The sequence below is a fragment of the Pipistrellus hanaki genome (genome assembly GCF_964339955.1).
Source record: "Pipistrellus hanaki genome assembly, chromosome: X".
Taxonomy (NCBI): Eukaryota; Metazoa; Chordata; class Mammalia; order Chiroptera; family Vespertilionidae; genus Pipistrellus; species Pipistrellus hanaki.
In genome coordinates this window covers 72,851,754-72,878,335 of record NC_140524.1, presented here as the reverse complement: position 1 = coordinate 72,878,335, position 26,582 = coordinate 72,851,754, and the positions used below count along the sequence as shown (strand labels likewise).

The 26,582-nt window shown below is 39.2% G+C and overlaps 1 protein-coding gene and 1 pseudogene across 3 annotated transcripts in view; both read right to left on the bottom strand.

Annotated features, from left to right (window-relative positions):
* Positions 1 to 26,582, bottom strand: part of CHIC1 (cysteine rich hydrophobic domain 1) — a 153,763-nt gene that overhangs the window by 102,933 nt on the left and 24,248 nt on the right. The window lies entirely within an intron of this gene.
* LOC311614610 (T-complex protein 1 subunit beta-like) lies at positions 1,424 to 6,800 on the bottom strand (annotated as a pseudogene). The gene has a single exon. The product of its transcript is annotated as a T-complex protein 1 subunit beta-like (transcript).

Sequence of the window (26,582 nt, the reverse complement as noted above, 5' to 3'; positions counted from 1 at the left end):
GCACAATAGCTCTGTGGTGTGTCTGCACTGCAGAAACCTGACTTCCGTGTGCTCTTGCCCAGAATCAAACTCAGGTGGCTCTGCCACCATGCAGGGGCTTCAGGTTTGCTTGCTTGATTGTGTTGTGTGGAGCAGATTCTAGTCTCTTAAATTCCAGTAGCAGTGTTGTGGTTCAGTGTGCGTTCTCTCAAGCTCAAATTCCCAGAAGGAGAGCTGCGTCCAGTGAGTGCACTCTCAAATTTCCCGAAGGGGAGCTGCTTAAAAGGGAAGCTGCGTACCACCAAGTGCTCTCAAGCTCAAATTCCCCTTAGGGTCGTTGTAGCTTGGGTGAGGTGTGGGTCTATCAGTTACTATGGGGCTATCCGTGAGGGGTGGATCTATCAGTTACTATGGCGCTACCTGTGAGCCAGCGGGGAGGGGGATAGGCTCTTTGACTCACAGAAATCTGCTGCCCAGAAGCCTGGATTCTTGTCTGTTGGTCTGTAACTGTAGTCACAGTTTTCTGTCCCCAGTGGCTGCAGAGTCCTGGTTTGTGTCTGAGACCAGGATCCTAGTCTCTGTTTCTCAAGATGGCTTCGTCTCCATGTCCGCACTAGTCTCCCAGAGGTGTTAACTTTGTGAGAGGACGTCTAAGACTGCCCGGTTTGGTAGTCCCTTGAAGGATCTGCAGAATCTAACTGTCCCTAGCTCTCTCTCTCTCTCTCTCTCTCTCTCTCTCTCTCTCTCTCTCTCTCACACACACACACACACACCCCACACGTCTACACTCTATGGTTTCCTCTCTCACACTCTCTCCCTTCCTTACCTTCTTGCCAGTAGCCATCTTGATTTCTCTAGACTCCTTGCTCTCTAATTCTTTAAGTTGTAGGGTTAAATAATTTACCATTTTTTTCCTTGTTTTTTGAGGTAGACTTTCCCTCTCAGGACTGCTTTCACTGTGTCACATAGATTTTGGATTGTTGTGTTTTCATTGTCATTTCTGTCCAGGATGATTTTTATTTCTTCTCTGATCTGTTTGGTAACCCAATCATTTTTTAATAGCATACCCGAGTGCTTGCTTTTTTTCATTGTTTTTATTATAGTTAATTTCTAATTTTATGACATTGTGATGGGAGAAGATAATTGATATGATATTTATCTTCTTGAATTTGAAGAGATGTTTCCTGTGACCCAATATGTGGTCTATCTTTGAAAATGTCCCATGTACCCTTTAGAATAGGGGTGTCGAACTCAATCAGAGAAGGGGCCAAAATCTAAAATCCAGTCTAAATCGCGGGCCGAATGGTTTACTGAACAGTCATAAACTGACAATGTCATAAACTGACAGCGGAGTGCAGTGATGACAGCGTGGTGCGGGCCACATTGCAAGGCCTGGCGGGCTGGATTTGGCCCGCGGGCCTTGTGTTTGACACATGTGCTTTAGAAGAATGTATATCCTGTAGCTTTGGGGTGAAATATTCTAAAGATGTCAATTAATTTCATCGGATCTAGTGAGTCATTTGGGATTGCTATTTCTTTGCTAATTTTTGTTTAGAGTTTTTATCCAGTGGTGTCAATGGGTATTAAAGTGCCCTACTATGATTTTATTGCTGTTGATTTCTCCCTTGATGTCTCCCAGAATGTTTTTTAAAAAATGTATTTGGGTGCTCTTATATTGGGTGCATATATGTTTACCAGAATTATATCCTTTTGTTCAATTGTTCCCTTTAGTATTATAAATTTGACATCCTTCTCTCTTCTTATGCCCTTCACTTTGAAGTCTAAGTTGTCAGATATAAGCATTGCTACTGTAGTTTTTTTTTTCTTTCAATTTTACTTGTCAGATATTTTTTCCATCCCTTCACTATCAGTCTGTGTGAGTCCTTTTTTTCTGAAGTGGGTCTCTGGTAGATAGCAAATACTGTATATGAATCATGTTTTCTTATCCATTCAGCTATGTCTTTTGATTGGAGTGTTTAATCCATTTATGTTTAAGGTTACTGTTGATAGGTACTTTTTTTTTGAAATTTTTATTTTTTATGAATGTGTTCCTTCTTTCATTCCTATTTCTATTCTTTTTTTTTTTTTTTTTCCCCCTGCAGTCCCTTTAGCATTTCGTCCATTACTGGCTTGGTGATAATAAACTCCTTAATCATTTTATTTCTGTTAAATTCCTTATTTCCCCCTCAATTTTGAATGATAGCCTTGCTGGGTATAGTATTCTTGGATTCAGTCCCTTGCATTGCATTACTCTCTATTGCCATTGATATTTTATTTATTTATTCATATATATATTTTATTGATTTTTCACAGAGAGGAAGAGAGAGGGATAGAGAGTTAGAAACATCGATGACAGAGAATCATCGATCAGCTGCCTCTTGCACACCCCCTACTGGGGATGTGCCTGCAACCAAGGTACATGCCCTTGCCCAGAATCGAACCCGGGACCTTTCAGTCCGCAGGCAGACGCTCTATCCACTGAGCCAAACTGGTCCCTGCTATTGCCATTTATATTTTAATAGGGATTTTATTGAATGTATAGATAGCTGTTGGCATTATGGATATTTTAATAATGTTGATTCTCACATATAAATGATATACTCTTCTATTTTTTTAAATATATTTTATTGATTTTGTACAGAGAGGAAGGGAGAGAGATAGAGAGTTAGAAACATCAATGAGAGTCATCGATCAGCTGCCTCTTGCACACCACATACTGGGGATATGCCCGCAACCAAGGTACATGCCCTTGACCGGAATCGAACCCGGGACCCTTCAGTCCCCAAGCCGACGCTCTATCCATTGAGCCAAACCGGTTTCGGCTACTCTTCTATTTTTTTGTTATCTTTCTTTATTAATTTTTTCAATGTCCAATAGTTTTCCAAGTTCAGGTCTTTTACCTCTTTGGTTAAGTTTATACTTAGGTATCTTATTACCATATTTTCCGGCGTATAAGATGACTTTTGAAATGAAAAAAAGTCAACCGAAAATCGGGGGTCGTCTTATACTCCGAGTATATCACAAAAAATGTCTCGATATGCTGCTAAACGAATTTTGTGAAGAGACCTTCCATTTATCGTATCAATGTATGGTATATTATGGTATGTTCAAAAAATGTCATTCATTAAAAATTTAATTAAAAAAAGAACTGGTGTTGCCTCGGAAGTGGGGGGTAGTCTTATATAGCGAATATAGGCCTAAACCTATGTTTTAACTGTAAAATTAGGGGGTCGTCTTATACGCCGGAAAATACGGTAGTCTTTTTTTTTTTTTTTTCCCCCAATGGCAAAAGAGATTGATATTTTAATTTCTTTTTTTTAATAGTTCAAATTTTTATTTTCATGCACAATATGAAAAATGGACTTTTAAAACAACTGAATTTTATGGGAAATGAACAGCAAATAAATTAGACCTATGTTAAAATAAAGGTCAGGTAAATGTCTAAACTGAAGGATATAAGAACCACTGATAAACTTTGATTCCACAATCTTCTTTAAGAAATCAAAGTCTTTGAAGCAACTTTGCTATGAACTAGGCCAAAGCATAACAGCATATAGAAATGCTTAACAAAGGTGGTGATCAGGGACACATTTCCTTAGTGCTGGTTTCATGATGTTATCCACATGCAGAATCATGTCTGCTGCTTTAAGTGCACACAGAAGAACTTGCTGCTTCACTTGGAAACTTTCTGTTATGCCAAGTATTGCCATATCACCAATAGTACCTTCCATCATATCAAGTCCAAAATTTGTAATGCCTTCTGTATGGGAAGCTCAGAGCTGTGTCACTAGATCTGCACTGTCATAGTCTGCATAGTCAGCTATAATAGTAGGCAACATTCTCAATGCTTTAGTATAAGACTCCATTGCAACAGTTTCTTTGCCTGGTGTTTTATTGGCAAGCTGTGACAGAGCATGAGCCATCAGCAACTCAGAATAGCCTCCTCCATAAACTCTTCTAGGATCCTTCACAGTTTGTGCAAGGCCACAAAGGGCATCATGCAAAGATCTTTCTGTATCAACTAAAATTTGTTGAGTGGCTCCAAGAACAATAGTGAAAGCCTTACCAAGGGCTACCCCAGAAAAGTGAATGAATGTGTCTTCTCCAATCATAACTTCCTGAATAAGCTTGAAACTTCCAAGCTTCACTAGTTCTGGGTGGTCAAAAGTAGAAGCAATTTAACACTTGTGACAAGAGCCAGGCATTCTACACCTGCAAAATCTGCATGTTCAATAGCCAGCAGCACCAAAAAGCAGCTAAGGATAATTATAAATTAACTGCATGTTAATAAAGCAATTTATCCCACGCTTAAGAATACATTTAACTTTCTCCTTCAATTTTTCCTTTTCTGCTTGTTCTATTTTAGTAACCTTTGCTGTGGAATTAACTCTTACATGAGATCAAATCTCTTTATTTTGTCTGTATCTATACCAGTATTTGCAATAAGAATTTTAACATTTTTAATTTGCTTAATAAGGGTGGTGATCAGAGGCACATTTCCTTGGTGCTGCTTTTCATCTACCAGAAAGCTTTCATATAATTAGTAATCCATCAGACTTCCTCCTAGCTTCTTCATGACATGAATTGTCTTCAGATCACCAGAACCTTTCAATCTGAGAACAGCTTCTAAAGCTTAGTAAAGTGATCTTCGTGATAAGAAGTTTTGAAGATAACATTGTTCCTACAATGTTCATTAAATCTTGGAATTTACATTCATGAGAACCACGATCAACTGCAAAATTCAACGGAGCCTGTCTTGCTGCCTTTGTGACTTCACTCCAACTGGCTATGATGGTCTGAGGATGAATCTTCTTTGAAATTAAAGATTCTGCTTCCCTTCATAATTCTGCTGCTAAAATAGTAACAGAGGCAATGCCATCACCAACTTCATCATCCTGAATCCTTGCCATATAAACTAAAACTTTAGCTGCTGGATTATCAACAACAATGCTTTTTAGAATAGATGCACCATCATTGGTCATCATAAGAGAGGCATCTAGTCTATTGTTTAACATAATTTTGTCCATGCCTTGGAGTCCCAAGGTGCTTTTTTTTTTTTTTACCAAGTCTCCAGTAGTGATGGCACCAATAAAGAAAAACAGAAGAGCTCTCTCTGCTCTCCCTTCATCAGTGGCAGCCTTGAAGATGCAGGAGCAAAGGAAAGGGACACCATGGTTCCAAAGAGGTGGCCTCTTATGCTACTCCTTCATAGCTCAGGATCTAAAGGAAGAGATGCTAGATGCCTAGTTTCTCTTTATGAAAGTTCATTGTTGATGTACTAGGTGTAGCAGTTAATAATGCAGGTATTTTCAATAGATGGAGTTATACATATGTTGATATATATGTGATTTGATATGTATGCTATTTTGTTGTATTGATAACAAGCTTCAAAAGTTCATTTGTCAAATTTTCTGAAGGTGTTAACATCATAGATATTTTTACACTTAAAAATGTTGAGTTTCTTGCAAAAAAAAAAGCATTTGTGAGAAGCTTTTATTCATTACTTTATTTTGAAGAAAAGTGCTGCTAAAAGCTTCAGGAAGCTGATGGTGAACATGCTCCATCTCAAGATACTAGTGAACTCTGGTTTAAATGTGATGATTTCAATGTGAAAGACAAAGAACGTCTACATCAACCAAAAAAGTTTGAAGGCCAATAATTACAAGCATTATTGGATGAAGATGCGTGTCAACTTTTGAAAAGATTGAACGTTGCTCAGAAAACAACTTCTGATCATTTACAAACAATGGGAAAGATTTTAAAGAATGGAAATGGGTTCCACATCAACCGAATGAAAGACAAATGGAAAACTGAAAATTCATCAGTAAAATGTTGTTTCAATGGCATGAAAGTATATATATATATATTTGCATTGAATTGTGACTGGTGGTGAAAATTGGATTTATTTTGAGAATCCTAAATGCACAAAATCATGGGTTGATCCAGGTCAACCATCAACATCGACTAAAAGTCCAAATCACTTCAGAAAGAAGACAATGTTCTGCCTTTGGTGGGATCAGGAAGGTGTGGTGTATTATGAGCTTCTAAAACCAGGTGAAACCATTAATACTGATCGCTACCAACAACAAATAATCAATTTGAACCATGCTTTGAAACAACCAGAATATGGCAGAGACCCAGCAGAGTAATTTTGCTTCATGATGACACACCATCATATACTTCAAAACCAGTTAAAGACACATTAAAAGATCTTGCCTGTGAAGTATTAACCCACCTGCCTTATTCACCAGACCTTCAGATTACCAGTTCCGATAGATGGCACACGCATTTTCTGAGCAGTACTTCAAAACATATGAAGAAGTTGCCGAAACTGGTTTGGCTCAGTGGATAGAGTGTCGGCCTGTGGACTCAAGGGTCCCAGGTTCGATTCCGGTCAAGTACCTGGGTTGTGGGCACATCCCCAGTAGGGGGTGTACAGGAGGCAGCTGGTCAATGTTTTCTCTCATCGATGTTTCTAGCTCTCTATCCCTCTCCTTTCCTCTCTGTAAAAAATCAATTATATATATATATGGCATATGAAGAAGTGGAAAATTGGGTCTCTGAATGATTTGCCTCAAAACAAGAAAAGTTCTATTGGGATGGCATCCACAAATTCCCTGAAAAAAAAAGGGGAAATGTGTAGCTAGTGATGGACATTACTTTGAATAAAGCACTTTTGATGTTTCTCTTGAAATTATCATGTTTTCTTTGATTACAAATTCCGCATTGTTAACAAGTATACCTAGTATAAAAGTGCCATCAATTTCTGGATTTTTTTTTATCCTGCTACCTTGTCAAAATCATTTATTAAGTCTAGTAGTTTGCTGGGGGGAGTCTTTAGAGATATATATATATATATATATATATATATATATATATATATATATATATAAAATATCATGTCGTCTGTGAAAAATGACAGTTTTATTTCCTCCTTTCCAATTTGAATGCCTTTTATCTCTTATTCTTGTCTGATTGCCCTGGCTAGACTTTCCAGTACTATGTTGAGTAAGAGTAGTGAAAGGAGACATCCTTATCTTGTTCCTGTTATTAAGGGAAACACTTTCAGGTTTTGCTCATTGAGTATGTTGTTGGTTGTAGTATTGTCATATATGGCCTTTGATATGTTGAAGTATGATACCTCTATTCCCAGTTTGCTTAGAGTTTTTATCAAAAAGGGGTGCTGGGTTTATAAAATGCTTTTTCTGCATCTGTTGATATGACCATATGATTTTTATCTTTCATTTTGTTTGTGTGATGTATCAGGTTTATTGATTTACAAGTATTGTTTCAGCCTTGTATCTCTGGAATAAAACTTGCTTCATAATAATGTATTTTCATATATTGTTGGATCTGATTTGCTTGAGGATATTTTGTTGAGGATTTTAGCATTTGTTTTAATTCAGGATATTGGCCTATAATTTTCTTTCTTTGTGGTATTTTTATCTGGTTTTATAAAAAGAGTTTGGAAGTCTTCTTTCTTCTTGAATATTTTGGAATAATTTGAGGAAGATAGGTGATAGTTCTTTGAATATTTGGTAAAACTCTCCTGTAAATCCATCCAGTCCAGGCCTTCTTTTTTGCCTGGAGTTTTTATTTATTTATTTTTCTTTTATTTTCATTGTCTAAAGTTATACCTGTTTCCTTTTTCCCCAATTGATCCCCCCAATCCCTTCCCAGCCCGGGCTAGCCCCCACAGCCCCTGTGTCCATTTGGTTATGCTCATATACATGCATATAAGTCCTTTGGTTGCTCTCTAACTCCCCCTTCCCTACCATTTGTCTTTAGATCGATCAATTCTTGTTCATCAAATTACGTTGATTATTATATCCCACATATGAATGTGATAATGTGATATTTATTGTTCTCCAACTGGCCGATTTTGCTTAGCTAATGCTCTCCAGTTCCATCCATGCTGTTGCAAATGGTAAAAGTTCCTTCTTTTTAATAGCAGCATAGTATTCCATTGTGTAGATGTATCACAGTTTTTTAATCCACTCATCTGCTGATGGGCACTTAGGCTGTTTCCAAATCTTAGCTATTGCAAATTGTACTGCTATGAACATAGGGGTACATATATCCTTTCTGATTGGTGTTTCTGTTCTCTTGGGATTTAGTCCTAGAAGTGGGATTACTGAGTCAAATGGCAGTTACATTTTTAATTTTTTGAGGAAATGCCATACTGTTTTCCACAGTGGCTGCACCAGTCTGCATTCCCACCAGCAGTGCACAAGGGTTTGCCGGGAGTCTTTAAATCACTGCTTCAGTTTCATCAGTTATTATCGGCCTACTCATGTTTTCTAATTCTTCCTGATAGAGTTTTGGAAGATTATATGTTTCTAGGAATTTGTCCATTTCACCCAGGTTAGTTTGTTGGCATATAGCTATTCATAGTATTTGATTATAATCTTTCATATTTCTGTGGTGTCAGTAGTTACTTCACCCCTTTGGTTTCTGATTTTATTTATTTGGGTACTCTCATTTCTGGATGAGTTTGGCTAGTGGTTCATCAATCTTGTTTATCTTTCCAAAGAATCAGCTAATAGGTTCATTGATATTTTGTACTGATTTTTAGTCTCATTGTCATTGACTTCCATTCTGATCTTTATTATGTCCTTCCTTCTACTTCCTCTGGGCATTTCTTACTGTTCTATTTCCAATTTGTTTAGTTGTAAGATTAGATAGTTTATTGGTGCTTTTTCTTATTTCTTGGAGTAGGCCTGTAATGACATGAACTTCCCTCTCAGGACTGCTTTCACTGTGTCCCAGAGGTTTTGGGTAGTTTTGCATTCATTTTCATTTGTTTCCAGGAAGTTTTAAATTTCTTGCTTGATCTCATTGGTATACCTATTCATTGTTTAATAACATGCTATTTAGCCTCCAAATATTTGAGTGTTTTTGATTTTTTAAATTGTAGTTGATTTCTAACTTAATGCCATTGTGATCCGAGAAGAAGCTTGATATTATATTAATCTTGAATTGTATAGACTTGTTTTGTGTCCTAATATGTGGTCTACCTTTGAGACCACAAGTGTATATTCCGTTGCTTTGGGGTGAAATGTTTTGTAAATATCAGTTAGATTTATCTGATCTAGTTTGTCATTTAAGGCCTCTGTTTCTTTGTTCATTTTTTGTCTGGAAGTTCTATCTAGTAATATCAGTGGGTGTTAAAGTCCCCTACTATGACTGTATGGCTGTTGATGTCTCCCTTAAAGTCCATCAAGAGTTTTTTCATACATGTGGTTACTCCTATATTAGGTGCATATGCTTACAAGGTTTATATTCTCTTTTGAATCATTCCAATTTGTATTATGTAGAAGTATTCTTTGTCTCTTGCTATGAACTTTGTTTTGAAGTCTATTTGTCAGATATCAGTATTGCTACCCCAGCTTTTTTCCCCTTTTAATTTGCGTGGAATATTTTTTCCACCCTTTCATTTTCAGTTTGTGTTACTATTGTTCTGAGGTGGTTCTTACATACAGTATATATATGTTTTCTTAGCCATTCAGTCACCCTGTGCCTTTTGAAGCATTCAATCCATTTACACTTAAGGTTATTATTGGCAGATATTTATTTATTGCCAATTTAATTTTCTTTATGCCTATTATTCTCTCTCTCTCCTTTTCTTCTTCCTAAAGCAGTCCCTTGAACATTTCTTGCATTGCTGATTTGGTGGTAATGCACTTCTTTATACTTTTCTTTTGTATGGAAAACTTTTTATTTCACCTTCAATTTTAAATGATAGCCTAGTTGGATAGAGTAGTCTTGGCTTCAGGCCTTTGCTTTTCATTAGTTTGAATACTTCATGCCATTCTCTCTTTGCCTGAAGTGTCTCTATTGAGAAGTCTGATGACATTTACATGGGAACTTCTTTGTAGGTAATTTTCTGTCTCTCTCTTGCTGCCTTTAATATTATTCCTTATTTAACATTTATCATTAACAATACTTTTTTAAAAAAATATATTTTATTGATTTTATACAGAGAAGAAGGGAGAGAGATAGAGAGTTAGAAACATCGATGAGAGAGAGTCATCGATCAGCTGCATCTTGCACACCCCCTACTGGGGATATGCCCGCAACCAAGGTACATGCCCTTAACCAGAATCGAACCTGGGACCCTTCAGTCCCCAAGCCGATGCTCTATCCATTGAGCCAAACCGGTCTCGGCAACAATACTTTTAATGATTTCAGAGAGAGGAATGGAGAGGGAGAGGGAGACAAAAACATCATTGATGACAGAAATTATTGATTAGCTGCCTCCTGCACATCCCTCATGGGGGTCGAACCTGCAACCTGGGGATTGGCCCTGATCAGAAATTGAGCAATGACCTCTTGGTTCATAGGTCAGCACTTAATTGCTTTGCTATGCTGGCTGGGCTCCTTTGGTTAATCTTAATTGGAAGTCTCTGTGCTCCTGTCCTTCAGCAGGTTGGGGAAGTTTTCTGTCACTATTTCCTCAAACAGGTTCTCTGTTACTTGCTCACATCTTTCCCTTCTGGTATTCCTATGATGCAGATGTTGTTACATTTGTGTTTTCCCAGAGCTCCCTTAAGCTATCCTCCTGCTTTTTATTTATTTTTTATATTTGCTACTCTAATTGGGTATTTATTTTTATATTGACTTCCAAATCACTGACTGAGTACTCTGCTTCAGCCAATCTACATTTAATTTCTTACAGTTTGTTCTTTAAAAAAAATTATATATATATATATATATATATATATATATATATATATATATATATATATTATTGATTTTTTACAGAGAGGAAGAGAGAGAAATAGAGAGCTAGAAACATCAATGAGAGAGAATCATCGATCAGCTGCCTCTTACACACCCCCTACTGGGGATGTGCCCGCAACCAAAGTATGTGCCCTTGACTGGAATAGAACCTGGGACCTTTCAGTGCACAGGCCGATGCTCTATCCACTGAGCCAAACCGGTTTCGGCTTCCAGTTTGTTCTTAATGTCAGACATATTATGCTTCATTCCTGTTTGGTTCTTGTTTATGATGTCCATTTCCTTTTTCATGGAATTGTAATTTTCATTAAGCAGCTTCTTCTTCTTCTTCTTCTTCTTCTTCTTCTTCTTCTTCTTCTTCTTCTTCTTCTTTCTTCTTTCTTCTTTCTTCTTCCTTCTTCCTTCTTCCTCTTCTTTCTTCTTCCTCTTCTTTCTTCTTCCTCTTCCTCCTCTTCCTCCTTCTCCTCCTCCTCCTCCTTCTTCCTTCTTCTTTCTTCTTCTTTCTATCTTTACTTCTGCAGAAGGGTATGTACCAACACAGAGTCTGGCAGCACGTATACTGAACAGGTGTTCCACTCAGGTTTTTATGCCTGACACACATGATCTGTTCTTCACTCTTGATTGGAAGAGCTTAAGCTCACACTCTTGGGTGACTGGCTAATTTATTTATTAATTTTTAAAAAATATATTTTATTGATTTTGTCCAGAGAGGAAGGGAGAGAGATACAGAGTTAGAAACATCGATGAGAGAGAGTCATCTATCAGCTGCCTCTTGCACATCCCCTACTGGGGATATGCCCGCAACCAAGGTTCGATCAGAATCGAACCCGGGACCCTTCAGTCCCCAAGCTGACACTCTATCCATTGAGCCAAACCAGTTTCGGCTGACTGGCTAATTTAAAGGAAGGGGTTGACCTTTGCCATTTCACAATGGTGGCCTGCAGGGAGACCGCAAGTCAAGTAAGGCAAAATGGTGGCTGCCAAGTCACTCGAGCCAAAATGGTGGTTGCCTAAACTCCCTTCTTTGACAGAAAAGATTTTTTGTTTATTCTCACAATTTCTCCCCCTTTTCTTATTTAATTCTTTTCTTCAAAGTCAGCTAACATTCATTGACTTTCCTGCTCTGCAGTGTCTGGAGAAGATTATGTTGCTATTTGGTCAATGCAGTTTCAATTAATCCTCTTATACATGGGATGATATAACATCCCATCACTGTAATTCCTACCCCCCCCCCCCCCCGCCATCACCCACCCCAGTTCCCTGTTCTCCATTGGGCATTGGGTGATTGCAGTCTGAAGGCCAGGGGAAGGGAACAAGAGTTTGGCCATTCCTGCCCGCTCACTGGCCCTGCCCTTGCCGTGGATTGCCTTCTGTGTGTGGGGTGACTGGTGGGGCTGGGGCATCACCTGTGTCCCCTGCCACCCAACCCCAGTTCCCCATTTGCCATTGGAATCATTCAGGCGATTGGAACCTACCAGCCAGGGAAAGGGACCAAGAGGTGGTCAGTGAGCCTCATAGTGACTGGTTGAGTGGTCATTCTGCCATTAGGATCAATTTGCATATTACCCTTTTATTATATAGGATAATTCAATCCACATTCATGTTTATAGTGGTCCACCAGAACAGGACAGATTCAAATCCTATACCAATCTGAAACTCATTTGGCACTTTGCTTGGAACCCCAGTGGAATCTGTTTAAAAATGGGGATCAAAGGAGCTCTCTGGACTCTCTCTTCTGTATGTCCATTGAAAAGGGTTTATAATATGCCAAAGTGAAAGGGATAGCCAGTTGCATTGGAGAGCAAGTGTCACTGCAATTGCTGGGCAAAGGCACAATTAATAGTCCCCCGCAATACCACCAGACATCAGCATGGAATATCGATAGTGCAGAATGATTGACTTCTGAGGATACTCAACCATTTACCATAAATTCTGAGTTCTGTCTCCCCCACATTGAGAGGCAGGAGGTATAGTTTACATCAGGGGATGAGGGTCGGATCATTTTGGGGGATGCTTGCTCTTTACCTCTTTTGGATGGAAACAATAGGGAGAGAGTCTTACAAGAAGCATTTCCTCAGGCAGTTTCCTTCTCATGCAGGGCAAGCATACATTCCACCCTGAGTAACATCCGAATGGAAATTGGACTACTTGAGACTCTAGCCTTCCTGCCATGCAAGTGTAACAGTCACTTTTATTTATGGAACATACAGAATATTTAATCCATTCCACCTAGGTCTGTGGTCAGCAAACTGCAGCTCGCAAGTATGGCTCTTCCATAAAATACCACAGCCTGGGCGAGTCTATTTTGAAAAAGTGGTGTTAGAAGAAGTTTAAGTTTAAAAAATTTGGCTCTCAAAAGAAATTTCAATCGTTGTACTGTTGATATTTAGCTCTGTTGACTAATGAGTTTGCCGACCACTGACCTAGGCATTCATTTCCTTATCTTTTTGCATGGTGGTGGCAGTGTCCTTGGGTTGGGCTACCAGTCTCAGAGCAAACTTTCTTAGGCTATCTTCTCCTGTGACATCTACTCCTAAACCTAGTCCTAGACAATATCTTGGCCTAAAGGCTGAAATATCCAAGTCAATCAAGTTATCTATAGTTAAGAGCAAGGGATCATACTGTAAATTCTGGTAAGCTTTGGGAGGAGTACCTCTATACAAATGTATTCTAGTCTTTATGTGGCAACATTTTATCTGCTGGTCATGCAGCCCTAGTATTGGGTGGAACACCATTCATCATTTCAGGTAGGACAAGGGATAGGCCATTCACTCTCAGTGAGGTATAAGGACACATGTAAATGGAGTAGGCCTGTAGCTGCCTTTGATTGTTTAGATCTCCACATAATATAACTTGGCAGGCATCAAATTGAAGTATTATGGGCTTATTGCCCTTGATTACATTAATCAATAACTTAACTAGGTAAGCATGGTCAAGATTGTACACATTTCCTCAGCCCACATTTTTCCAGAGAACCCAGTACATGATGATTTTAAGACAACTTACAGTGTGTGTGTCCCCCCCCCCCCCCCCATTAATTTCAAGGGGTTATGTCCTGTATACCTATCCAAGTTGGAGTGTCTCCATCTGGAGAAGCTGGTAGTCCCACTCTTAACCCATGTGTGATAGGTCAAACTTCATTCTGCTGTTCAAACAGCAGTAAATAAGACAAGGTGTGGTCCTTCATAGTAGGCTTCCAACTTGTTTGTCTTCCAAGTCTTGATTAGAATGAACAGGTCTCCCAGTCAGGTAGCAGTGAACTGGAAACTTAAGAGGAGGGCTTTGAGCTAGAAGGCCCTTTAATCTGATTGCAGCAGTTCTTGCTTGCTTGAGTTCTTCCTGTGTTGCTGGCTGACTCTCAATCCTGAGCTTGTAGTTGGCTGGCAGCTGTAGTGGCTTTTTCTCCTTACTGAAGCCACTGCAACTTGGCAGTGGGGTACACTCAGAAGAGGGGTCCAATGGCCCCATAGCAACAAATGGGATCCTGGATGAGCCCCAAATTTTTAGAAATCAAGCAAACCCCCCAAATCAGGGGTCCTGGTAGAACACAAAGCATACTTGGGAGCCAGACAGCAAGGCAAATATTTTTACTTCTGCAGAAGGGTATGTACCTACACAGAGAATGGCCACACATACCTACATTAGGTTTCTTAACAGTCTTTATCATTATTACTTTGAACTCTATATCTGATAGGTTGCTTGCCTCCATTAAATTTAGTTCTTTTTCTGAACACTCCTCATTGTCTTTCATTTGAGGTTTGTTTCTTTGTCTGCCGATTTTAGCTGTCTCTGTATTTGGTTCTATGTATTAAATAGAACTGTTTCCCATTCTTTGTGGGATGGCCTTAGGTAGAAAGTGTCTTGAGAGGTCCAATGGGAGTCTATTGATCTCATAAGCTGGATGCTCTATGATTGTCCCTTGTGTGCATTATTTGGGCTCTCCTGGTTTAATCGAGACTTGATCAATGATATCCAATTTGTGGGAGGGATCACCCTTCTGACTTGCTGACAGTGACGCTCAATTCCAACTTTGTCATTACACCTCATCATTACAGGTGCTCACAGAACAGAACAAGACACAATAGGACCCAACAAAAAATGCCACAAAAATCAAACTATGCAAACAACAACAGTAAAATCTAAGAAGGAAAGAGAAAGCAAAGGAAAGACAAACTAAAAAGAATACTAAAATACATGAGACCAATGATGTAGAAGGTATGTAAAGAAAAAGGGAAAAGTAAAAAAATTGGCAATATGGGGGCAAGAAGGAAGCTAAAATAATTAGTATAGGAATGAAAAAAAAGGAAACTGAAGTTAAATGAAACAATAATAATGAATTTAAAGTATAGTAATAATGGATATATTAATATATAGATAGGAAAAGTTAAATGAAAAAAGAATAGCGAAGAGAAAAATGAAATAAAATGAGAAAAATAATAGAGATAAAAAGATAATAGAATCAAAGGGGAAAAAAGATATGCAAGAAAAAGAAGGGGGAAAACAAACAGACAACAAAAACAAAACAAGAGGCACCACACACACACACACACACACACACACAGACCTAAAACCAAAACCATACACATTCAGAAACTCAAAAAACTTAGAATGTGCTATTTGTGGAGCTCACCGGATTTTGCTCTGATGCTGTTGAATCTGGTCCTTTGGTGTGTTTATCCTGGGCCTTCCAGGAGCGTCTCTGGTGCAAGGTAAGCAATGTGAACCACTGTCCCTTTTTGGCCCTAGACAACCCAATTGAGAATCTATGGGTTGAAACCCCTAGTAGTTCAATGGGTATGGCTTCCTTAGCCCAGAGGCTGGGTTTGCTTTGAGTCTCATGCCTAAAGTGTCCCTGTTCTGAGCTGTTCTCCCTTCCCCCACTGATAGAACAGAACAAGACATAGTAGGACCAAACAAAAGCTGGGCTCTGCAGGGACATCCTGGTGTTATCCAGGATCATTTGATCAGACTAGTGTGGGGAGTGGTGCCAGTAGCTTGTGGGGGTGGGTGGGCAATTCCTCTCCTTCCACTGCCTTAGCCCTGCCTGGCTTGCTGGCTCCTCCTCACTGCCACCTGCAGGGGCACAGATTTCCAGCCCCGGGCTATTCCCCCTTACTTCAGGTCAATGCAGATGGGTCAGAAGCAGTTGTTTTACCAGAGGGAAAGAGGGCACCTCCCTTGCGTTCAGGTGGGCAGGACTGATCCTCCTTCCTTGTCCTACTGTCCAGTCCCCTTTCTACTCACAAGAATGAGGTCCTACAGATATGAAGCCTCTTTAGTATCCTCAGGACCTCAGTTTTAGTAGGTTCAGGGAAGAGGAGACTAAATCCACCTCCTGGTTTTTTGCACAGTTCCTTCCTCTGAGCCCTGGCAGTGGAGCAGAGCAGTTGTGGCAGCATAGAAGGGACAGCCATAGGTAAGTCCACAGCAGTTTTGAGAGTCTTGTTGATTCAGTGGTGGTTGTGCAGGTCTGGGCAGTGTCCTTGGCCATGCATGGGGTTTGGGGCAGGGAGCGTGTGGGTTCAGACTGGCTACAGCAAATTTAGGTGGTAGTGAGGCTGGGTGTCTAGCATCTGCCGCTCCCCACAGCTTCATCCCAAGGAGGACCTTATAAAACTTTCAAAATGGCACAATCTTCAAGCCAAAGCCACGTCCAGGGAGTGGCTCTGGCAGTAGTAGTAGCTCCTGGGCCAGGAGTGCCCGAATCACCTGCGCCTGATGTTCCTGCATACAATCTGATAGACCCTCTCCCACCCCCGCCACACATACGCGCGCGCGCACACACACACACACACACACACACACACACACACGCATATCCACATACCCACCCTCTCATTTCCTCACTCAAGCTCACCCTCACGCTGGTCCTGCCAGGCACCATGTTGGAGTCCCTGGAATTTCTCATATCTCATATTTGCCTCATTTTTCTTACTCTATCTTTTATTTATTTTCTTTCTTTCATTTTATCTTACTCTCCTTTTAACCTTTTCATATTTAAAAATATATATATTTTGCCGGGACCGGTTTGGCTCAGTGGATAGAGTGTCGGCCTGCAGACTGAAAGGTCCCGGGTTTGATTCCGGGCAAGGGCATGTACCTTGGTTGCGGGCACATCCCCAGTAGGGGGTGTGCAAGAGGCAGCTGATTGATGATTCTCTCTCATCGATGTTTCTAACTCTCTATCTCTCTCTTCCTCTCTGTGAAAAATCAATAAAATATCTTTAAAAAATATATATATATATATATATATATATATATATATATATATATATATATATTTTATTGATTTTTCACAGAGAGGAAGGGAGAGGGATAGAGATTATAATAGAAACATCAATGAGAAAGAAACATAGATCAGCTGCCTCATGCACACCCCCTACTGGGGATGTGTCTGCAACTAACCTTGAATCAAACCTGGGACCCTTCAGTCCCCAGGCTGACGCTCTATTCACTGAGCCAAACCACTTAGGGTTGTGTCTTCTTTTTGACTGCTTTCCTTTTAAGTGACATAGAGACTAAAAGAACAATACAAAAGATCAATAAAACCAAGAGTTGGTTCTTTGTAAAGGTAAACAAGATTGATGAACCTTTAGTCAGACATACCAAGAAATAAAAGAGAAGACCCAAATAAATAAAATCAGAAATGAAAGAGAAGTAATAAGTGACATCACAGAAATACAAAGGAACATAAGTGAATACTATGCACAAATATACTGAAACAAATTGGACAACCTGGGAAAAATAGAGAAATTAGTAGAAAAATACAATCTCCCAATAGTTAATCAGGAAAAATTAGAAAATAGAAAACCAATAAAATTAAAATTTAGTAAACCCTTTATTTTGCGAACCTCAATTTAACAGCCTTTGCTTTTAACAAACAAATGTTTGGGTCCATATATTATAAATGAAAATTAAAAAGCTATTAACTTTATTTTATTATTATTATTATTTTATTGATTATGGTATCACATAATTGTCCTCATTCTCCCCATTCCCATCCCAAAACCCTCCCCACATATACCCCCCTCCCCTGTTGTCCATGGCCACTGTCCTTTGGTTGATCTCTTCTCCTTACCCCCACCCTCCCTTACTTTCCCTTTGAGGTATTAACTTTAAAATGCTTTTAACCTAGATTTGCTTTTAATTAAATTAACAGGTTACATTTGTTATTAAGTCACAGTTATTTTAAACAAATTTTAGTGAATAGGGCATATGTTGGAAAAGACACTGCAGTAATTTTGCCAGCATAAATAAATATTACATATCTACAATTATAGCATATATATTTAAAACCAAGAGTCATTGCCCGAAAACAAGGTTTGATGAATGATTAGCATGGAATCACATCACATAATGCCTTGTAATTGGTTCTGCTATTGCATGGTCTGACTTTCTGCAGTAAGTTTAATGGTGTGCTGGCTGATGTTTCCACTTGCTCTAAGCCACGTCCTGACCATATGCATTTGATTACTCACAGTCACTGGTGAATTCACGCATCTAATAGACCTATTCATTATAAATTTAAAGTTATAGTAATACACATATAAAACCTTTCTATAAATTAAACTTTTCATACATACTTAATTTTATTACACAAAAGTGTTTACATAAATAAAACCAGGTAAACTAATCTGTCCATTTTTAACATACACATTTGGAAAACCTACTTTGTTATATAAAGGAATTTCACCTTTAACAGATATCCCCTCCCCCAAATTATTAAGTTATATTGAGGTTTTACTTTGGTAGTAAATTTTTTTTCAGCAAACAAAAGTCCTGAACAAGACAGTTTTATAGGCAAATTTGACCAAACATTCAAAGAACACTCATCTTCCTCAAGTTAGTCAAAAAAAAAAAAAAAAAAAAATTCAAGCTGAGGGAAGATTTCCAAATTTCTTTTATAAGGTAAGCATATCTTAATTGCAAAACCAGATAAAGATACTACAAAGAAATTAAATTATAAATCAACATCCCTGAAAAACATTGATGCAAAAATCATCAAGATATCAGCAAACAGGATTCAGTAATACATTAAAAAAATTATATACCATGATCAAATGGGATATATTCTAGGGTGCAAGGCTGGTACAATATCTGAAAATCAATAAATGTGATACATCACATAAACAAAATAGAAGATAAAAATCACATGATCATATCAATAGATGAAAAAGAGTATTCAATAAAATACAGTATGCATTTATGATAAAAACTCACAGCAAGATGGAAATAGAGGGATCATAGCTCAACATAATAAAAGCCACACATGAAAAACCTACAGCCAACATAATACTCAATGGGAAAAAAACTAAAAAAGTGTTACTATTAAGAACAGCGATGTCTGCTTTAACCACTCTTATTCAACATTGTACTAGAAGTCCTTCACACAGTGATTAAACAAGCATCCAAATTGGAAAATATGAAGTAAAACTGTCAGTATTTTCAGGCAGACATGACATTGTACATAGAAAACCCTAAAGAATCCACCAAAAAACTCTGAGATTTAATATATAAGTCTGGCAAAGTATCAGTATACACAATATCTAGAAATCAGTGGCATTCTTACACATCAATAACAAATTCTCCAAAAGAGAAACTAAGAAAACAATAACATTTGCTATTGAAACAAAAAAAGTAAAGTATCTAGAAATAAGCATAAACCAGGAGGCAAGAAACCTGTACTCAGAAAACTGGTAGATTGAAGAAAGAAATAATAAGATGGAAACAAATGAAAGCATAGATCATGTTAATTGATCGGAAGAATTAACATCACTAAAATGTCCATACTACCCAAAGCAATCTATGGATTCAGTGCAATTCCTATTAAAATACCAACGACATATTTCAGATATAGGATAAATATTAAAAAAAATGTATATGGAACCAAAAAAGACACCAAATAGCCTCAGTGATCTTGAAAAAGAAGAAAAAAGTTGGAGGGAATCAATCACAATACTGGATATCAAATTATACTACAAAACTGCTGTAAAAAAATAAACCTGGTACTGGTACAAGAATTGGAATATAGATCAGTGACACAGAACAGAGTCCTCAGAAATCAATCGTCACCTTTATAGTCAATTAATATTTGACAAAGAAGGCAAGGTCATAAAATGGAGTAAAAACTATCCCTTCAAGAAATGTTGCCCATTGAGTATGATGTTGGCTTTAGGTTTGTCATATATTGCTTTTATTATGTTGAGGTATGATCCTTCTATTCACACCTTGGTGAGATATTTTTTTTAATCAAGAAAGGGTGTTGGATTTTATCAAAGGCTTTTTCTACATCAATTGATATGATTTTTATATCTCAATTTGTTTTTGTGACATATCATGTTTTTTGATTTGCAAATATTGTACTATCCTTGCATCCTTGGAATAAATCTCACTTGGTCATGGTGTATGATCTTTCTGATGTGTTGCTGGATCTAATTTGTTAGAATATTGTTAAGAATTTTGGCATCTATGTTCATTAGGTATATTAGCCTGTAATTCTCTTTCATTGTGATTCTGTACAGACAAGGACACGCTGCTCCACAGCAGAAACTCTGAACTCCTCTCTCCCGAATAACTTCCCACATACACCCTAGCTATTTAGCTTCAGTGCCAGGACTGCCAAAAGCTTGTCAGAGCTCTGTGCAGGCAAATGCACCACAAGTCTGCGCACACATATCCAAAGAGCAGGCACTTCCAAAGTTCGCAAGTGCACTTCCAAAACCCATCTATTCACAGGGCGCTAGTGAGAGCTACTGTGAGTACTAGCTGAGAGTGATCTTGGACAAACAGGGATGCACTGCCCCTGGCAGTAGAAATTCTGAATTCACTAATCCTGGACACCTGTACAGAAACCGCAGCAAGGTAACTTCAGTGCCAGGACCCCTCAAAGTGTGTCAGAGCTCAGTGTCAGCAATCTCACCACCACAGATGTGCACATTTCCAAAGGGCAGGTAGCCTGAGCCCATATATCCACAGGGTCCTCTAGGGAGCTGCTTTGAGCCCCTGCTGGGTGTGATTCTGTACAGACAAGGACGCACTGGCCTACAGCAGAAATATTGAAACCCCTCTTCCTAAATAACTGCCCACATTCACCCTAGCTGCTCAAACTCAGTGCCAGAACACCTCAGAGCACACCAGAACTCTGTGCCTGCAAACACACCTAAACAGATGCAAATTTCCAACAGGCAGGCACCCTGAGCCCATATCCACACAGGGCACTAGTGGGAATCACTGTGAGCTCTCCCAACAGAAGGTTCCTAGGTGCCACTGTGAGTCCACAATGGACACGCATGATTTCAACTAAGGATGCAAGACAGCAAAAATTGGGACACTCCCCTCCATAGCTGCTGACTTCTAAACACCACAGTTGTGCCTCTCAAGCTTGCAGGCCTATATAAAGAGAACCCAAATAGCTCAAGTAGGGAGCTACACTAGATTACCAAGCCCAGAAGAACTGAGAGATTACGCCATTAGCACCATCCCCAAAAGATACTGGGTGGCAAGGCAAGCGGATCTATAACTAAAACATTACAGGAAAATATGGGAAGACAAAAAAGCAATCCACAAAGGAAAGAAAAAGAGGAATCACCAGAAAGGGAGTGAAATGAAATTGAGGGCCCCTACATGGATGGAGATGGAAAGCATTCTGCTAAGTGAAATAAGCCAGGCAGAGAAAGATAAATATCACATAATCTCACTCATTTGTGGAATATAATGAACGTCATAGACTGATGAACAAGAACAGATCCAGAGACTGAGAAACATTTATCAGAACCTCAAACCTCAGGGAAGGAGGGGGTCGGTGGGAGAAAAGGGGAGAAATCAACCAAGGGATTTGTGTACATGCAATGAGCCTAATTAATGGAAACAGACAACAGGGCGGTGGGGCACTAATTGGGGATGGGGGTAATGAGGGAATAAGGAAACATATAAAAAATAATAATCATAATAAAAATTAAAAAAAAATTCTGAGGTAATCAGAACCTCAAGGATGTCTGAGAACATCTTTCTTGTCATGCTAGCAGTCATCAGCTGTATAGTGATATTACCTGGGGCAAATGGGGAATTATTTTGTACTTATGTTCCTGACTCTTCATGGGTAAGAACCCTTACGTGGGCTGATGCCCCCTTTTAATGTAGTCACTAATAATACCAAACACCTTGATCATCCAGGAGGGCCATGGGTGGGGCAAGGAAGTATAATTACACAGGGATCTCCACCCAGCTTCCCTTTTGTGACACAAAATCAAACCATTGCTCCTTTGTATGTAAAATTAAAGAGAGGTTTTTGGCTTGTGTGGACACCAAAGGAAGGGACCATCACTACTTGCTCCTGGGAGAGGTGTAGAAAATGTAACTAACACCCTGTCTATACAAAAGAAATTGGCAGCAGTTTGAAATAAAATTGCCATGGCCTAGAGCAAAGAATATCCTTTCATGATATTATTCTACAATGTCATTATAATTTTTCCCAAATTTGTGTTATCCCCATTACCTAAAATAGTACCTCACAGCCTTGGGAATCAATAAAAAATCATCTTTTTGGTGCTTGGAGACAAAGGTAACACATCTCTTGATATTTTAGAATTACAACAGCATAATGTACAATTATCCCAAACAAACTTACAAACTAATTCTTTGAATGTCTGGCAGCAATTTAAAAAGGACATGAAAGGATTTAATCACTTCCACTGTGTAGAGGGCACCCTGAGAAAACACCTGAGAATTCTATATTGGCCCCTCTTGCCCTTTTGGCCAAGAGGGACCCACTTATCACAATCCAATTGCCCACAACTGTTGCCTAAGCTTTCTGTTCATGCCAAAGCTGAAGCCTCGTGGTGGCTGGTACCATGGATCTGTCTCTCGCCCAGTGGGGTGAGCTGGGTCCTCCCTGGAGAAGAAACCTGGGTTACCCAAGATATGTGATCAGTGCTAGGGCCTCGCCAGCAGGCAAGGGGATCCCAAGGCGGGTGCTGGGTATGGAGACTATGGGGCATAGGCTACCAAGGAGACAGAACTGAACCTCACATCACCCTGCTTGGTCCGAGAGGATGGCTGCTTAGCCAGAGAAGGGTAAGATTCCTCGGGGAAGGAATAACCTAAGACAGGCACAGTTGCAGAGGGGCCATCAGGAGAGAACTTGGGGGTCAACAGAGGTGGGGCACAGACCCTCACCCCCCCAACTTTGCAGGGGCCTGAACCCTTACCCCTTCTGAGGGAGGTCTCCTGCCCCCAGGGCTGCTTAGCTTCCCATACCCAGCTCAGATCGGGACCCAGGTAAAAGATAGAGACTTGGCCCATCTCAGTGTGAGACCCAGGTAACAGACAGAGACTTGGCCAACAGCAGCTGCCCTCTCACTGCAACAAGACTTGTAATTTTTTTAAAATACATTTTTATTGATTTTTTACAGAGAGGAAGAGAGAGGGATAGAGGGTTAGAAACATCGACGAGAGAGAAACATCAATTAGCTGCCTCTTGCACATCCCCTACTAGGGATGTGCCTGCAACCAAGGTACATGCCCTTGACCGGAATTGAACCCGGGACCTTTCAGTCCTCAGACTGACGCTCTATCCACTGAGCCAAACCGGTTTCGGTGAGATTTTTTTTTTTTTTAATCAATTAAGTCTGTTGGGGTCTCCAATACAGAAGGTATCCCAGAGTAGACACAGCTGATATCCACATCCAATTGGCCTGAAGGTCAATTCCTCCCAGGGATACCAACAGCAATAAAGACTGAGCTACAACAAGGCAGTACATGCAGTCCACAAAGGGGAGCACCAAGAGTGTCTACCTCAGGTAACTGAGGAGGCTGACCCACTAGGCCATATAGGACACCAAACACACAAAGCCATCCTACCAACTCTGGAAAGCAGCAAAAATGCCAAGACAAGGAAATAGATCTCAAATGAGAGATGGAGGATATAGAGTTCAAAACCACAATTTTAAGGTTATGCAAGAATATCCTAAAAAAGGCCGATAAATTTCATGAGACCCAACTAAAAATTAAACATAAACTGACTAAATTGGAAAATATTATGCAGATATCCAACAGCAGAATGGAGGAACACAAGAATCAGGTCAAAGAACCAAAAGACACTCCTCTGGAGAAGCAAGAAGAAAAGAGAATCCAGAAAGTTGAAGATAGTGTAAGAAGCCCCTGGAACAACTTCAAGTGTACCAACATCAGAATTATGGGGGTGCCAAAAGTAGAGAGAGTGCAAAATACTGAAAACATGCTTTAAGAAATAATATCAGAAAACTTCTCTCACCTGGTGAAAGAAATAGACTTACAAGTACAGGAAGCGTACAGAACCCCAAACAAGAGGAATCCAAAGAGGAACACTCCAAGACATATCATAATTAAAATGCCAAGGGCAAAAGACAAAAAGAGGATCTTATAAGCAGCAAGAGAAAAGCAGTTGGTTACCTATAAGGGAGCACCCATAGGACTATCAGCTGATTTCTCAACAGAAACTATGCAGGCCAGAGGGAGTAGCAAGAAATATTCAAAGTGATGAATAGTGAGAACCTACAACCAAGATTACTGTATCAAGCAAAGTTATCATTCAGAACTGAAGGGCAGATAAAGAGCTTCACAGATAAGAAAAGTTAAAGGAGTTCATCACCACCAAACCAGCATTATATGAAATGCTGAAAGGTATTATTTAAGAGGAGGAAGAAGATCAAGTGAATTAAAAATCTGAGGAACAGAATAAAGTGATGAATATAATAGAATCAGGGGCAAAGAAAAGGAGTGGATTGATAATTATCAGGGGGAAAGGGGTGTGAGGGTGCAGAACGAGACTGGATTAAAGTCTATAACCTATGGATGAGGACAATGGTGGGGAAGGGAGCTATGGGAAGGGGGAGGAGAAACAATTGCAATAATCTGAGCAATAAAGATTTATTTCAAAAAGTAAATAAAGTATGTTGGGTTTTGTTAAATGCTTTTTCTGTGTCAATTGATATGACTGTGATTTTTATCTCAGAATTTATTTATGTGATGTATCACGTTTATTGATTTGTAAATATTGTACCATCTTTGCATCCATGGATTAAATCCTACTTGGTCATGGTGTATGATCTTTCTGATGTACTGCTGAATCTGATTTGCTAGAATTCTGTTGAGGGTTTTGGCATCTAAGTTAATGACGGATATTGGCCTGTAATTCTCTTTCCTTGTGATATCTTTATCTGGTTTTGTATTATGGCGATGGTGGCTTCATGGAATGAGTTCCTTCTTCTTGAATTTTTTGGAATAGTCTGAGGAGGATAGGTTTTAGTTCTTCCTTGAATGTTTGGTAAAACTTCCCTGTGAAGTCATCTGGCCCTGGCTTTTGTTTGCTGGAAGCTTTTTGAAGACTGCTTCAATTTCTTCCATAGTTATTGGCCTATTGAGATTTTTAGATTCTTCCTGATTGAGTTTTGGAAGGTTGTATTTTTCTAGGAATACGTCCATTTCCTCCAGGTTGTCTAGTTTTTTGGAATAGAGTTGTTCATAGTATTTTTAAACATTCCTCTGTATTCTGTGGGGTTTGTTTTTATTTCGCTTCTTTCATTTCTGATATTCTTTGCATCTTCTCTCTTTCTTTCTTGGTGAGCCTGGCTAGAGGTTCATCAATCTTGTTTATCCATTCAAAAAACCAGCTCTTGGTTTCTTTGATCTTTTGTATTGCTTTTTTGGCCTCTATGCCATTTATTTCTTCTCTGATCTTTATTATCTTCTTCCTTCTGCTCAATCGGGTTTTTCTTGTTGCTTCTCTTTCTACTTCTTTAAGTTGTAGTGTTAGATGATTTACTACCATATTTTTCTTGTTTTCTGAAGTAGGCCTGTAGAGCAATAAACTTCCATCTCAGGACTCCTTTAATTGTGTCTCATGGATTTTGGGTTGTTGTTTGTTTATCCTCATTAGTTTCTAAGATGTTTTTAATTTATTCTTTGATTGCTTTGTTTAATAACTTGCTATTCAGCTTCCAAGTGTTTGAATTTTTTGGATTGTTTTTATTATAGTTTATTTGTAATATCATGTCATTGTAGTCTGAGAAGATGCTTGATATGATTTCAACCTTCTACTCCCCCCCGCCAATTCTCAATTTTTATTTTTTATAATAAATCTTTATTGTTCAGATTATTACAGGTGTTCCTCACCCATAGTTTCCCTCCACCTGATTCCAAACCCCATTCCATGCCCTTACCCCCACCACTGTCTTCATCCATGGGGTGTGAGATTTTTGTCCAATCTCTTCCCGCACCCCTCAGACCCCCTTCCCCTGAGAATTGTTAGTCCACTCCCTTTCTATGCCCCTGATTCTATTATATTCACCAGTCCATTTGGTTCTTTTAAAAATTTTATTTATTTTAATTTTATTGATTATGGTATCACATAATTGTCCTCATCCTCCCATTCCCATCCCAAACCCCTCTCTATATATGCCCCCACCCCCCTGTTGTCCATGGCCACTGGCTGGGGCCTTATGCATGCACACAAGTCCTTTGGTTTGATCTCTTCCCCTTACTCCCACCCTCCACTACTTTCCCTCTGAGGTTTGAGAGTCTGATCGCTGCTTCTCTTTCTCTGGGTCTGTTTTTGTTCCTCAGTTTATGTTGTTCATTATTTCCTCTGGATGTGTGAGATCATGTGATCCAAGAAATACCCTTGTAAGAACCAAAACTGAGACAAGCCACAATGTTTATGCTGAGAGGCAAATGAATCAGTCTATAGTGAGTTCCTCTCTGGGCCAACAGTTCTTTTGAGTCCCAATTTCAATGTCAAATAGTTCCTTATGTATACATGTCAGCCATGATATTTCAGATCTGGTTGGTAGACAAATGGTAGTAATGCAGGTCCGACCGTCTCTGGT